At 31.0% G+C, this 14,701-nt stretch overlaps 1 long non-coding RNA gene across 2 annotated transcripts in view; it reads right to left on the reverse strand.

The window, feature by feature from the left end:
• Positions 1-12,443: 12,443 nt before the first annotated feature.
• The window catches only part of LOC106688009 (uncharacterized), a 40,047-nt gene continuing 37,789 nt past the window's right edge, over positions 12,444-14,701 (reverse strand). The window contains exons 1-3 of one of the 2 annotated variants that reach the window (XR_001344258.2): positions 12,943-13,115; positions 12,722-12,861; positions 12,444-12,584 (exon numbers count right to left, since the gene is read on the reverse strand). This is a non-coding gene — a long non-coding RNA (uncharacterized lncRNA). Of the gene's footprint in view, positions 12,585-12,721; positions 12,862-12,942; positions 13,116-14,701 lie in introns of those variants that run through there. The other variant, XR_001344259.2, reaches the window with a different exon arrangement.

Consider the following 14,701-nt stretch of genomic DNA (forward strand, 5'->3'; position numbering starts at 1 on the left):
AAAATTTTATTAATAATGATCATGCTTCCCCTCTAATTCCACAAGGAAGAAAATATTAGGCCCATAATAATAATAATAATAATATTAATAATAATAATTACTAATACCACCAAAATAGATTCCTCCAATAAGGTTTTGTTAGGCTATATTAGTATGAATCAATAATTATGGACCATACAGTACCCCATAATAAGCCAGACATCCTTATGGATCTAAGAAAAAAGAAAGCGGAACTTATTGATGTTGGGATCCTCAACGATAATAATATAAGCACCTCTGTGAGAGAAAAACTGAGGAAATACCAGGAATTAGCGATAGAATTGAAAGAACTACATTAATTGAAAGGAGTTACCACTAGTCCTTTCATAATTTCCAGGAATGGTCTCATACCAAAATTAACAGTAGCAGGTGCTAATGGTTTGGGGGTGCCCATAGATATGCTAAGAGAGGCTCAACAGTCATTTCTCTTAGTCACAGTACGAAGGGGGCGAATAGGGCGAAAATTTATTGTATATAAATTTTCGGTGTTGGTATTCTTATTTAATTTTCTTCTCCTTATTTTAATATACAAATTTACCTCCTAGAATTTTACAGCATTACCCGTCTGCCCCTACCGAATTCGTTTCATTGCGTCACGAAATCAATTTACTCCTGTTTAATGTAATACTTTCACTTACCTATATATGAATTCCAAATAGCCTAGTCACAGCAAATGGTCCGTGTGTGTGTGGTAAGCTTAGCTCAAGAAAGAAAAGTCGTGAAACACTGAAATAACGGGGTTGAGGTTGACAAATACCTGGGGTGTGAGAGGTACTCATTCGATGAATTCAACTGAACGGAAGTGTCACTTAATAGAATCGATATTTCATATTTTTCTGATTTTCTTGAATACAGCTCTAATGATTCTGATAACACTTGGTATGTTAATGTTCAGTTGAATGGTTTTTCATATCATGTACCTACTGAAATTGAAATAGTATGACTTTAATGTGGATTACTCAAAAAATCTTACCCTAAAACACCTCTAATTTTGTATATTTGAAATAAAAACAATTTCACATTTTCAATAGTAATGATAAATGGATAAATATAGACTATTAAAGGATTTTATAGTCAACTGAAGGAGATATGATTATTTTTTCCGATTGAAAACATTCCGGAAACACCAGTAATAGTATTGACTTATTATATACCGTTCAAAAAGCAAATGATTTTTGAAAAAATAATAATTAACATATACTGTCGTAAAAAGTATTATAGAATGATGAAAAGCGGATAAATATAATACATGTTCTAACATGAATTTGGCAATAAACAAGAAGACACATGCAGTTGTTTATTCCCAAATATTACAAATGAAAGTACAATTCTGAAAAGTGTTGAGATTGGAGTTATTGAGTCTGTTAATTGAAAGATTCGTTTGGAAAATCAATACGGGAGGGTATTGGGACAGTGAATGTGAGAATTAATTTCAACTCAAAGTATGATGATTAGTGAAAGTTATGTGGTGCGCGCACCGCACCAGATTTATTTTCTTGAGTTGCTAAACGTCAGTAAAGACGTTTCGCAAAAAAAAAAAAAATTATAATGGCGAATCAATGGTTAATTATTTTTGTTAAATAAATTCATTGTTCTTTCGTTGACGGTGGATAAATTCCCTTATTAATTGAACCTACCGGTTTTAAAGGTTACTTCTAGGATAATATATTTTCAAATCAGGACGAGAAATGAAGAAACAAAAGCTTGTTAACCTCTTTTAAGCAAGAATTATTTCCATAGTAACGAACTGGTTAACTCCTTTATAATAAATTATTAATGTTACTTAACTATTATTTATCTAATATCAAAAAAACTTAAAACTATGTAAACGAATAAAAAAAACTAAAAAAAAACTTATTGTTAGACTTAGTTTTATGTATGTATCACCAAATGATTGAGCAATAGTAATCGAAATCTAATGTATTATTTCAGAACTCTGAAATCAGCAGACGCAAGTCTGGGAGGTTTTGATGTCCTGCGAAATTAGGCCTTTGACCATTTGGGAAGGGTGGATGACGGATAGTGTTAACATACACGTCCCGCAGTTCGGCCCATTAATTTCTCCAACTGAGCCTCGTTGGACAATTAATAAAAGTTGACCATTAGGAAGAACAAATGCTTCGCCGGTCTTGAGTTACAGAGGCCAGCTGGCCCTCCTACTACAGAGACCATTTTTCAGCATTAAACCTGTGTAGCTTACAGATTAGGAACACCGCCTTCATGGTTCTAATTATTCAGAATGTTGGCATCCTTGATGGGGAATTTCTTTCAGAAGAAATTTGTAATGTCACAATAGGAGAAACAAAACATTTATTCCAGGTTGAAAACACACTTCCGAAACCAAATTAGTAAAATAAAAGTATTATGTTTCACTGAAAAGTCAAAGCTTATGGAAAACATTGAAATAAAATAATATTTTACATAGAAAATCGTAGAAGGTAATGGGGATGACGAAACATGCACAAATAAAACGTCTGTTATTATACAAGATTGCCTGTTTAGTCTGATAAACGATTTTGTCACCATAGTTGTTTGATTGTTTTACAATTTCATAAATCCTACATCTTAGCCTTTCAGTTGAAAGGATGTGGTATATTTTTTATATGTCTGGCATACTTTTGCAAAGAAAAATGTTAAAATGTTTTAAATATTGAAACAAGCATTAATATTAAAAATATTATGAAGAAGATGGTCAGGGCTGGGGTTAAAGGTAAATAAAAAATAGTTAACTACTATTTGGGAATTAACTGTTTATTTGCCTCTACTTTGTAGAGCTTCATCAGCGCTGTTCCAGTTGGAGATTTTGAAACAGATTTCACAAATTTGTGTAATAAACGAACAGTAATTAAAATGCATTAACTATAAATAATAATAATTAATGCTTAGTGAACCCGAAGGTTCAATATATACTGATACCTCCAACTACATCTATCCAATGATGACCCTCTAGACCAAAATCTACTAAATCATTCGTAACACAATCCTCTCATTTACGTTTGGTATTGAATATATGGATTTCCTTTTAACAATATCTATCATGTCAGACAATCCTGAGAAGACAAAGTTTCTAGAATGTAGCTGGCCACCAAAGCCGCAAGGAAGATGTGAAGAAGTCTCACTCAGCGCACAATGACAGCTCTCTGAGAAATCAGGAGATACAAGGAATGTAGATTAATAAACACAAGCTTTGTAATTACTCCAATGAGCATACATATATTATAGCAATACAGCAAAGTAAGAGGTAACTCTAATAAACTTTAACATTAGTGTTGCCAGCAAGGTCTACCACACGCTTGAAAAAGATTTAACTTAAAGATTTTGCATAACTTTTTATTTTCATAACAATTTTTTAATAAAAACGTGAAATTGTAAAGTTTCTTTACAAACAAAGAAACATAATGACGAAGAAAAGCAATTAGAATGGTATACTTCAGTCGAAAAATTTAATATTCCAAGACCCGTTTGCTAGGGTAAATAAGGTGGGTCAAAGGAAATGCATCATTGCTACTTCTTGATATTTTTTTACAAAATACACATATATAATAGCAACTTTACTTTAAAGATGCTATAAAAATACTGTTCGAAATTCATTGTTCGCTTTATTTAAACAAAAAAAAAATATGGGAATTTTAAATATGTGTTACTAATCACCATTTTCAACAAATACTTAACTTATCTCCATTAGACCCTCCCATAATAATTTTTATATATTTATTTTAATAACTTCTCAAATGTGAATGTTTTGATTTTTTTTAGAAAACTCAACATTATTATATATGGTATTTTCTTGTTTTGAATAAAACTCTTATTTATTAATATTTTATAAATGCTTCTACCCAATTGAGTCATTAGCATACTACATAGGGTTTTTTGTGAACTTTTAAAGACAAAAAATGAAGTTTCATTTAACTGATTATATTTTTCTTGAGTTCTTTACACAAGGTGCTACAACTTCAGATTTTTTTTTTTTAAAAACTTAATTAGATTTTCTACAGTTGTTTTGGTTTCTCCAAGTGTTGTGTTTCATAAAACTCTTAATTTCTTTGGTGTAATTATTGTTGTTTTAAAAATAATATGTCTTCTGAAGGAAAAACGAAAAAAAAACTTTCACAAAGTGATCGAAAACGAATATCATAAAGAAGTTAACATAAAATGATCAGAAAATTCGAATATTTCTGAACATTAAATTAAATAACAAATAATAAGAAGTCAATATGCAACAAAGTAAATATATTTTAGGCTCAACTGATAAAAAAGTTATTCAAACGATACAATTTAACGGCAAACATTTGTCAATTACAAGTTAGAAGAAACTGGCAGGAAGATAAATTCAAGAAATGAAGTAAATTTTCAATCATTCATTATTTAAAAATTTATTTATCAAATATGATAGATACACTAATTTGTTTCAAAGTATATTATTTCATGTTTTTATTAAATTTTCCTTATTATTTAACTTAAATTAAAGTTAAATGTTTACAGGCACAAAGACTAAAAAAATAGAAAAGGGAGAGAGAAATTATCAATTCGATTGTTACTCGAAGACTGATCTTTAAGTAATTATACATCTTCAATCAGCTGATTTACTCGATCACCTGACCTAGAAGTGTGCTACTAACGCCAAGGATCAGGTTCGAATACGATAGAGGCAGATAATTGTCATTCTGTTACTCTAACCTCCGAAGTCAGCCTTGCGGTATCTGGAACCCTCCTGGGGTTCACCCATCATCACTAAATGAGAACTTTTTAATGGTGACTTTTTTCCCCATAAAAGTCATTTTTACATAACCTTCAACTAGCCTCGGAAAACAATGAATACCACTATAGTTGGCAAGACACCTAGTGGGAGGCCAAAAAACAGATAAATAGACATAATAAACAGATATGAGAAAGAGCATCCATGCAGCAAACTGGAAAGCTGTAGCCCAAGACATGCAGGTGGAAGTCTATCAACCTTATTTCTTTTTTTATACATATTTCTTGCCACGCAACCAGTGCAAAAAAACCGGAAGTGAGTGAATATTTGGAAAGTTATTTTAAAAAATTTTTTTTTTCTTTCCTACTTGGTGTTCATTGTTATATAACAATTTAAGGGTGACATTGGCTGCAACACACGCAAATTCTCTGGAATGTGTGAAAATTCGAACAGTAACCTCACAGGGTCTACAGAATGCAATTTCAAATTTAGAAAGATTTACCGGAAAAATGAGTGGGTGAAACCATTGTCTTTAAGGCGACCGACTTATAGCGAAAATAGAAGGGAAGATAGAGGACCTACTAAAGAAGGGAGATGCGGTCTTATTGGGGGCGGCCTTGGTATGCAGGATCAAGAGGAATATTTTACACAAATAAAAGCCAATGAAGAAATACCGTGACCCATTATCAAGAATAGACAGAAGAAAGCTTTCGGAGATGGGACGACGGAGGAAACAATTCTCCAAAAAATGAGAGAGACAGTGGATGTCGTGGAGGCCAAGGAGAGAATGAGGTACCTGGCTACAGTCCTGAGAGTACAGCTGACCAAAGAGATGGGAAGAAAGGAAGGCATACCGAGTGGGCGAACGATACCCCCTTCCTCGTGTCGAAGAAATACTCGGACATAACTACCGGAAATCGACGAAATCATCAATGATAAAGTTCCAGATCATTAGTATATATTTGTTACTTCAGGATGACTTATATATTTGTTATGTATATACATAAGTTGTTTTTCATAATATAACTAAAATATAAATATTAAAAAAATAATAATTTTAAATTAAATGAAACATATTTCTAAAGACAGATGAAAAATAATAAAATATAAAATAGATAACAATTAGATAAAATATAAAAATAAGAGGTATTTTTTAATATTGTTTCTATTGTGTATGTAGTTCTGGGAAAGAGGAAATAAATGAAAAATAAATAACTGGAATGATTAAAATACTCTTGCTAAACCTTACTAAGTAGGGTCCATTGAGATCAGACCAGTCTGCCCATCCTCATCCATCCTGCTTTTCAGAAATTAATATCATATGAAATAAATATAGCACCCACCCACATAATGTACATGAATAGAATATTAAATTTATATGCAAGATGGAAATTATTTTCAAAAAACATTTATTAAGTTCAAAAAAAGATGAATTATAGGCATAAATATATTTTTAGATATGAGAATCAATAAATTGTTATCTATCGTAGTTTTTAGGCATTAAACGAAACTGATTTATACATTGGACTGTCAAAAGCAGAACGCGGAAAACATATTCGTTTGTCAAAACCCTCCTGCTTTTCTGAGTGTGATCCTGTCTATTTTGACGGATGTCTTTCTTAAGCTTCTTCCATCAGCGATCTGATGGAAAAAATGAACGTAGAAATTATTGTACTTTTATAATATATATTGTGGATTTGTAGTTGTGAATTTTACATAACATTTTACCATTAACTTACATCTTAATAATGTATTTTTGATTGATTACACTCTTCAGGTTCACTATCATTTTTATTATTATTACCATTATAAATAATGATAGTAATAACCCTTCATGAAAGAGATATGAATGACGTCTTCGTTAACAATAAAAGTTAATTTTCAAAACTCAAGGAAACAACAATTTTTTTGAATTTATGAATTCATTTTGAAATTCGTTTTCTTCTTCTTTTGTTTTTCCTTATATCAAATAAACGGAGAAAAAAACCCGGATAATTGGGACGGAAAAAAAGTCTTGATTTTTCAATATGTTTGTTTGATTTTGTTTTAAGGTGCAAAGCTTTGCTGGTCATCAATGTCGTTTATTTCCACTTTTTTTTCATTTATTCCAAATTTTTATGAATTGACTTACCTACCAGACTTCCTAAAGAGAAAATCCAGAACATTTTTTTCTCATGTCTTTATTATCGTTTTATAAATTTTATCCTTTGTTTATTCGACGTCATAGTCGTGATAGAAAAAATTGTGACCTGATAATTGAGATACGAGTTCAACTAATTTATTATCTTACCAGAGAGTTATTGACATATTCCGATTTATTCCAAAAGTATTGAGAGTTTTAACGTGAAATACGGCCATTCATAAAAGACATCGCGAATTGACATATTGTCATATTTCTATCTGTTGTTTGAGTTTATACTATTATTATAAATCTAAATTTTTGATTTCGACAGATGACCAGTAATTAATTTTACACAAGAAAAAAATTAGTTTTCAAGTATTTTTCGTTAAAAATAAATATAATTTTTAAAGAAGAGACAATTTGAGCTTTTAAAGAATTCTTTACATTTAAAAGTATCTCAATTAAAAAAAAAATGCATTATGTTCTGGTTTGTTATAAATACCTAATACCAAACATACTTCACTAACTTAATTTATAATCAATTATGATTAATAATTTCATGTAATATTTTTATTTTATTGTCACATTTCCAGAACTGATTATACTAAAACTATGAGGTGTAAAATAAACTTAGAATTTCTGTAGAAAGTCCAAGTATTTATCGAAGTCTTTGAAACAAACTTTTTTTATGAAAAAGCAAATCATATTCGTTTTTATCGACGTCTGAAACCCTTCAATACTATTTATCAAAGAAATTTCAAATTAAAACTTTTGGACGTGATTTGTTTGTAGGATTTTTTTCTACTCCTGTACATTGTACATATTCATGAATCTGCGTGTTATCCAAATCCTATGTTACTACAATCGTTGGAATGCAAAATATCTGCTATTTTAATCCATATGAATTCCATTCAGACCATTGCAGTATGAATTAAATTGTAATAAAATAGTTTAGTTGGTAAAGAACGAGTGCTTTTAAGATTCTCTGTTTTATTGTGGTGCGTTATTTTTCTTATTGTTCAATTTTGTAGATTTGCAAGTTTTTATAAACGACTGTCAGCATTGGCACCATAACATTCAATCCCTTATCTTAATGTCGATTAATGCTTTGTACACCATTATTAAAGTTTCTCTGCTAAATACAAATTGCAGGTAATAACTTTTATGTGAGCATACTCACATTAAAACATTTACATGAAGCACACCGGACCTAAAACAGTATCCTGTGAGACACCAGTAATAAATTAATTGGCTAAAAATAAATCTTTATCAGGCTCTTTATTTTATTCAACTTCTGAATGTTTAACATATAAGCCCAAAAAGTGGGAATTATACAATTGTACTTGAAATTTTCCCTCGGAAAATGACTTAGTCTAAATCAGTTTTTCTGGGTCGTATGGGATTCTTTTCTACTTCCTATTTTAGTAATGCCATTGTAAATTATAAAATGACAATTCATACACTTCATGATAAAACAATTTTTTTTATTAAGAATAAGAATATGAGTAGAACAATATAAAATTAGTCCAAAAATTAAAACTTTCTTTTGGAAGAGATTTTCTTTTCGGGCATATATGCCTCTTAAATCCCCCAATCGTCCTAGCTGGAGAGAAAGCAAAGATGAATGAATTATTTTCCCATATTCTTTCTACTTTACCACAGATTCCATGTATATGAATACTGTTAGTAAGGTTTCACATGATATTGAAGAAATTAATATTGAAGAGATTTTATTGGCGAATCCCGGTGCGTTCTCAGACACACTTATATTTTCGCTAGTACATCAAACCTAAATAATTTTTAATTCAGTTTGCTTAGAAACAAAAATCAATCGTATGTTATGTATTGATCATATATAAGGGAAGGGATTCAGACTTAGTCTAAACCCAACCATTCATTACTGTAGACAGATCCCTCCCCAAGATCCCACTACCTACCTTAAAATGCCCCTCAGGCAAAGAAAGGATATTTATGTTTATTCTTCTTCTTTTATTGGCACATACAATTCTTACATTGGCATGATCTATCTTAAGGGTCTATCTGATCGTCTGTAAGGGTAACAGGTATAGTCAAAATTTCCGTTTCTGAACCGAGCAAACAACTTACGTACAGTGTTTTCTTCTAAAGCATCATCTTCATACACACTGCAAATTTTCTTAACCGTCTGTGCAGCGGATTTTCCTTTTCAGAAATAAAAAATCATTAAATGACGAAAAGGAATTTTTTTCTCTTCCATTTTTGAGCAAGCAAAATACCAGTTAAAGATAAAGAATTGAAACTGATACTTAAAAGCACCTTAACTAATCTTTTTTTAGAATATGTAAACATTATTGAACAAGTAAACATGATTTTTTAAACTCAGAGGGGATTAAATTTACATATTGAAAAACGCTACGAACTTATTTTACAACCCAATAAAACCCAATTAATTTACCATTTTTCGTTCTTCTCCAATTACCATTCTCGCATTTGGGCCCTAAGATCCTCCTCAGAGTTATCCATTCAAACCTGTCTAACAGTTTAATGCTTTTATTGCTTAGGATTTTCGTTTCTCAACCGTATGTGACGATTGGCCTTATCAACGTTTAGGAATACGAGTATATATATTTAATACGCGGCCATAAGGGCACTTTTTGAGCATTTCGAGATGTATTATCCAAATCAGAGCTCCCGGTTAGTGTTAAGGTCTTTATGCTTTAGAGAGACTTACTACTATATTTTTTTTATAAAAATCACTATTACAAAAACATAAATAATTAGATTTTACATAATATTTTGAACTTTGTTTTAGCTCTCCAGAAAAATTCATATTTTCGACTTAAGCCCTTATGACCGCACATCAAATATATTTAAATAGGAATATGTATACATAATATTTATGTTTATTATGTATACATATATATATTATTATATTATGTATTGATTTTATTTGAAATAATAAAATTAATAGAAGCGTGATAAAAAAGAATAAATCATATATTGTTAATTTTTTTGAGGACCTAGTACTCCTCTTTATTCCTTAAATGAGAGATTCGAACTTATTTCCTGTTAAAGCTTCTTTAAGAAAATCTTGTGCCATTCTTTGAAATACTGTATACAGTGTATCTGCAATGGAATAACAGAAATTACTAATAAATACAAATATTGATTAGTAGCCAAACGGGAAGTATTTTATGGTTAAAAGTGTAAAGTAAAGCAAAAATTCCAACTCAAAGGAAATCTTTAGGCTAAAAAAAAAGCAGAAAACTCGAATAGGCCTCTCTCATATGAAGCTTTATTCGGAGCAGTTAACTGATGAGTGTAACAGATCAGCTATCGTCGCCTGGGGTGAAATATAAAGGAAGAGATGGGACTGGATATCGTTAGGACCAGCCCCATTAGCCGGGTTTTTCAGTGACCAGCTGCTCTCATTGTGAGCGATTCTCTGACAATTACTGATATAGCCATTCAAGGATTTCCTCTCATCGATGTGATAAATCGATATGATAGATTTGTGGATCTGATGACTTCTAAGTGTGATTCGTAATCAGAAAATATTCGTGAGAATATCAATTGAAAGTTATAACAATTTTGAATTTTTTTTTTAATATTCTGAATTCGATTACTTAATTATTTGTAAAAACAAAAAGCTTAGAATAAGTTTAAATTTTATTTTACACTAGAATATTCAAAGTTCTATTTACCGATAAATGGACATTCAACAAATATTGTTTTGCTTTCTTACAGCCGAAGGTAGGAAAGCATTGTATTGCTGCGTTATTTGCTTTGTTCTGAACATTTTCACAAGTATTTAACGTTTTAGACACTAATTCCGTATCTGCAATTAACTTAGTGGTCGGACATAATCAACGACAAGTCAATTAAATTTTAATGTAATATTTTGTGAATGTGTGGGTTGGTGCTGTATTGTTACATTCCGTATCTGATGAACAAGGGGGAAATATGCCAAGGTTCGGTAATGTAAAAAATTTCACATATTCTCATAAAAAGTGAAACAAATGTTTATTTATTCCTAACTTGAATCTCTATTTAACTTTGATAACTGTACCTCTATTCCTAATTAAATATCTAAACACGAAACTTTACTTCACAGATAGTTTTAACTCCATATTTGCCTTAACTGAGGAAATATAAACTACTGTGAATTGGGGCAACTATGGTACAGTTTCATGTTCTCTATTTTTTTAACTTAATATACTTTTTGTACTATTGCAATAACTTAAATTTTTTCTTTAATTTTGAAATATGAGACTTCATTTTCATCACTGAAAAAAATTTCTTTCAACATTAAGCGAGATATAGATTTTTCTCTCGTACTAGTTTTACCCCGTAATACGGGTGACTTCGGTATGCACTTCCTTATCATGGTTTCCAAGGACATAAATGGTGTAACATTGTCACCTATTCGTATTACTCGTTAGGGGTTCTAGAAGGTTTTAGAATGTAGAAAAAAAAATTTATGATTTTTTTTTTCTCAATAATTTAGCCTAATTGAAGAAAATGTTACTAATTGGATTTTTCGGTTTAAAAAGCCCTTTGTAGAATCAATTGTGTGATCCATCAAAGAAGACAATAATAGAGTACATAAAAGACATTTTTTGGTTTGAAAATATTTTTTTTTCAATATGGGACGTTACCCAAAAATTCAATGTGGTTCCTACCTCAGGAACATCTCACAGGTGATAACATCCCCAGAAACAAATTCACTAGCATATTTCTTGGCCTTACTGGAACAGCTTCATCTCTTGAATGTTGAAGTCTCTTTTGTTAGGTATGATTCCTGTAGGAGCGGCCTTCTATTTAGACACCAGGTATTTCGTTACAATACTGTCCGGTGAAAAGAGTGTAAACATGGTAAATTCGAGTAAACAAGTTTGTACTATGATTATCCGTAGTATAAAAATGGTACATAAGTGGTGTACTACAGACCTCCCTCCAATAAAACGAACATATTTTGATATTTAATTAATGTAAAAACATTTGTTCCAATCTATAATGGGATCCACTTAAGAATCGTATTATTAATTACAAAAAGTTACTCACATAAAAACTCCACAGCCCACGAGGACCCGGCAACAAAAGTTCGGAATATTATCTCGAATGTTGTGTTACTATGAAGTTACGAAAGAAAATCTCACACGATCAGGAAAGAGAAATGATGGCGGACCCGACTGTTGGTTAAGCGAACTCGTGAAACCTCAAGCACTTGTTTGGCACATTTTTCAACTTGTCAGAACGTTTCAATTTAGAAAAACGACATTGCTCCTTAGCATCTCCAACTGTACCATAGACATCTCCCTTTTCGATAATTCTAATTTATAATTACTAATGACTTATAGACTAATCTAAAGCTATAATTTAACAAAGGTACAAAATAATTTATATATAAAACAATCAAATGGGTCATTACATGCGTTGATTGCAAGACCAAAAACGAGAGTTTGCTTCCCCGACTTTATACTATCTTTTCTCTCAATCAGAATCGGCCCAACATGCACGTCTCAAACAGATTTAATTGACATTGTTAGATTTTAGGGTCTTTTATTTATGGAGTCATCGGATTCATAGAGTGGAACTCAAGTAAAGGGGAAAAACATTTATTTTAAAAGCATTGAGATTCTAGATCGAAGTCCAGAGCGCTTGGGCTTCCATCTAGCCCATGTACCGCCCTACGACTCTCCTTGATGTTCCCGCAGCTTCACTGAGAAAGGGTTAAAAGGAGAGGACCTAAAAAAAAACTTTATATAAAGAATAAATACCATCCGACATTAATCTCTGACGGATACATGTACAACCAATCAAATACATTTATTCGATAATTTATTAGTAAAATCGGAAAACCAGTAATTTAATGTAAAACTCACTCAGATTATCAGACAAAGCTCAGTCCCTCCTGACAAAATGACCGTCCCATACCAATGGTGTCCGCCTTACTTCCTTTACGCTCGGCTACCGAAAGTTCTCCTCCATCCTCTGTCAATTTCTTATCTCATACATTAGCCTCCTAAAAATACAAAACCTGATTGAATATAATCTAAAATTTCACTAAAAACTCGAAATCGCTCGTAGAATCAGTCAAAATTACATGATTCCTAAGTCCAGATCGACCTCTTGTAACATTATTTTCAAAACAAAATATCTTTAAACAAATTTTTTTCTGAATTAGCAATCACCTGATGTGTTAACAACGTATGAGACATAAAATCGGACGATGTTTCGTTGGCAGCATTTGAAAAAAAAACAGATAACAAAATTCAAGTGTTCGATCCCAATTAATCACGACAATTACGAAAAATGCATACCATGTGGCTATAACTCTAACGTAAGTACCATTTTCCTGAACATAAATTGAATTTATCAATACATAAAACCTGCAAAAAATGAAATTTTAAATCTCGTAAATAAGGTAATCAAAAAAGGTAAAATTTCGAGGTCATCGTATATACATAACTGGGCAGGCTATAATCTTTCCACAAAGGAGTGCAATGTTTTTTTTTTCTTTTTTTTTAGATCTTTTTTGAAATTAACATCTGTACATAATTATACATTCAATAAATTCGATGTAAAATCATAATGGCATGATACAGCCATGAAGAGAAACTGCACATTGGTAGAATTCTAATAACGTTTTTAAAATAGAAGGTTTCGTGGCCACCTTCTTTTCAGTCGCCTTGGAGGATTGTTAGGAATGGAAGTGGGCTTGGGTGGTTAGGTTGGTAATGACTTGTTGGATAAACAAACTACTTCCAATGTTTGACGGAAATACATGTATTCAGATCCCCTGAGTCCAAATAATTGCAAAGGCATTTTTTGAGGACCTGCAGTACTCAAGTAATGGAAAGGGGTGTAAACCTACACAGCCCTGTTTATTAAATTCAAAAATAAATTTTTAATTTGTAGTAAAATAAATTATTTTTAAAAAAATAGTTAAGAAATGGATATACTAATGGTAATTCAATAAGAGTCGTTTCAATCAATCCAAATTAAAACAGTTATAATTTCTTTTTAATGAAATTAACGTGGAAATACATATTAAGGAAATAATTCACTGAAAATGTTAAATTTAAATTTAGTATTTACTGTAAATACTAATCCGTAAGAATATAATACAAGAATTTTGTTATCACCACAATTGATAATTCCGTTAATAGTTTTAAAAGATCAAAAGTTTTTTGTTTTTTTTAATTAACGGTCTGTTACACAGCCATTTGAATACCCTATCATTTTTTTTCCAACTCGGTGAACCTTTGAAATAAACACAAAAGTAAAAGGGAAACATTGAAGAAAGGACAGAAAAAGAAATGAGAGTTTTATTATCGGAGTGGAAGTAATAAAAGAGAACTAAAAGCGAGACTAATAGCAGGCTGTAAGCAATAAAATGTCTTCATTTCCTTAATATAACGAGTTATAAAACGAGGATTCGGCGGTTTTTAATGGCACCTAACAGCTCCTGTTTTTACTAGCCTTTAGTCTCCTTTTTATTACCTTTTCATATCCTTATTTCTTCATTTAAAATAGAAATAAATAATAAAATATATCGATTAATCATCACTTGTTTTAGATTTAGCTTACAGATATATATATATATATATATATATGGTCTGAGTCAGCTGTTACTTTGATGTCAGCTTACTGAGGAGATCAGCTGATTGAATGTACATAAGAGATGTGCCGAACACAATAAAGCCTATTAACTTTGGGTAACAGAAGGAAGCATTATTCTCATTCACATTATATTGTACTTAATTATTATTTGTATTTCCACAGGAGGGTATGAAAAAAACAAAAAACAATAAAGCCGTAATAATTTACAGCAGTTCAAGGGTGTCAGATCTTATTCCTTC

This window comes from Halyomorpha halys, unplaced genomic scaffold, assembly GCF_000696795.3.
Source record: "Halyomorpha halys isolate HHAL.00 unplaced genomic scaffold, Hhal_1.1 Scaffold1039.1, whole genome shotgun sequence".
NCBI classification, from domain to species: domain Eukaryota; kingdom Metazoa; phylum Arthropoda; class Insecta; order Hemiptera; family Pentatomidae; genus Halyomorpha; species Halyomorpha halys.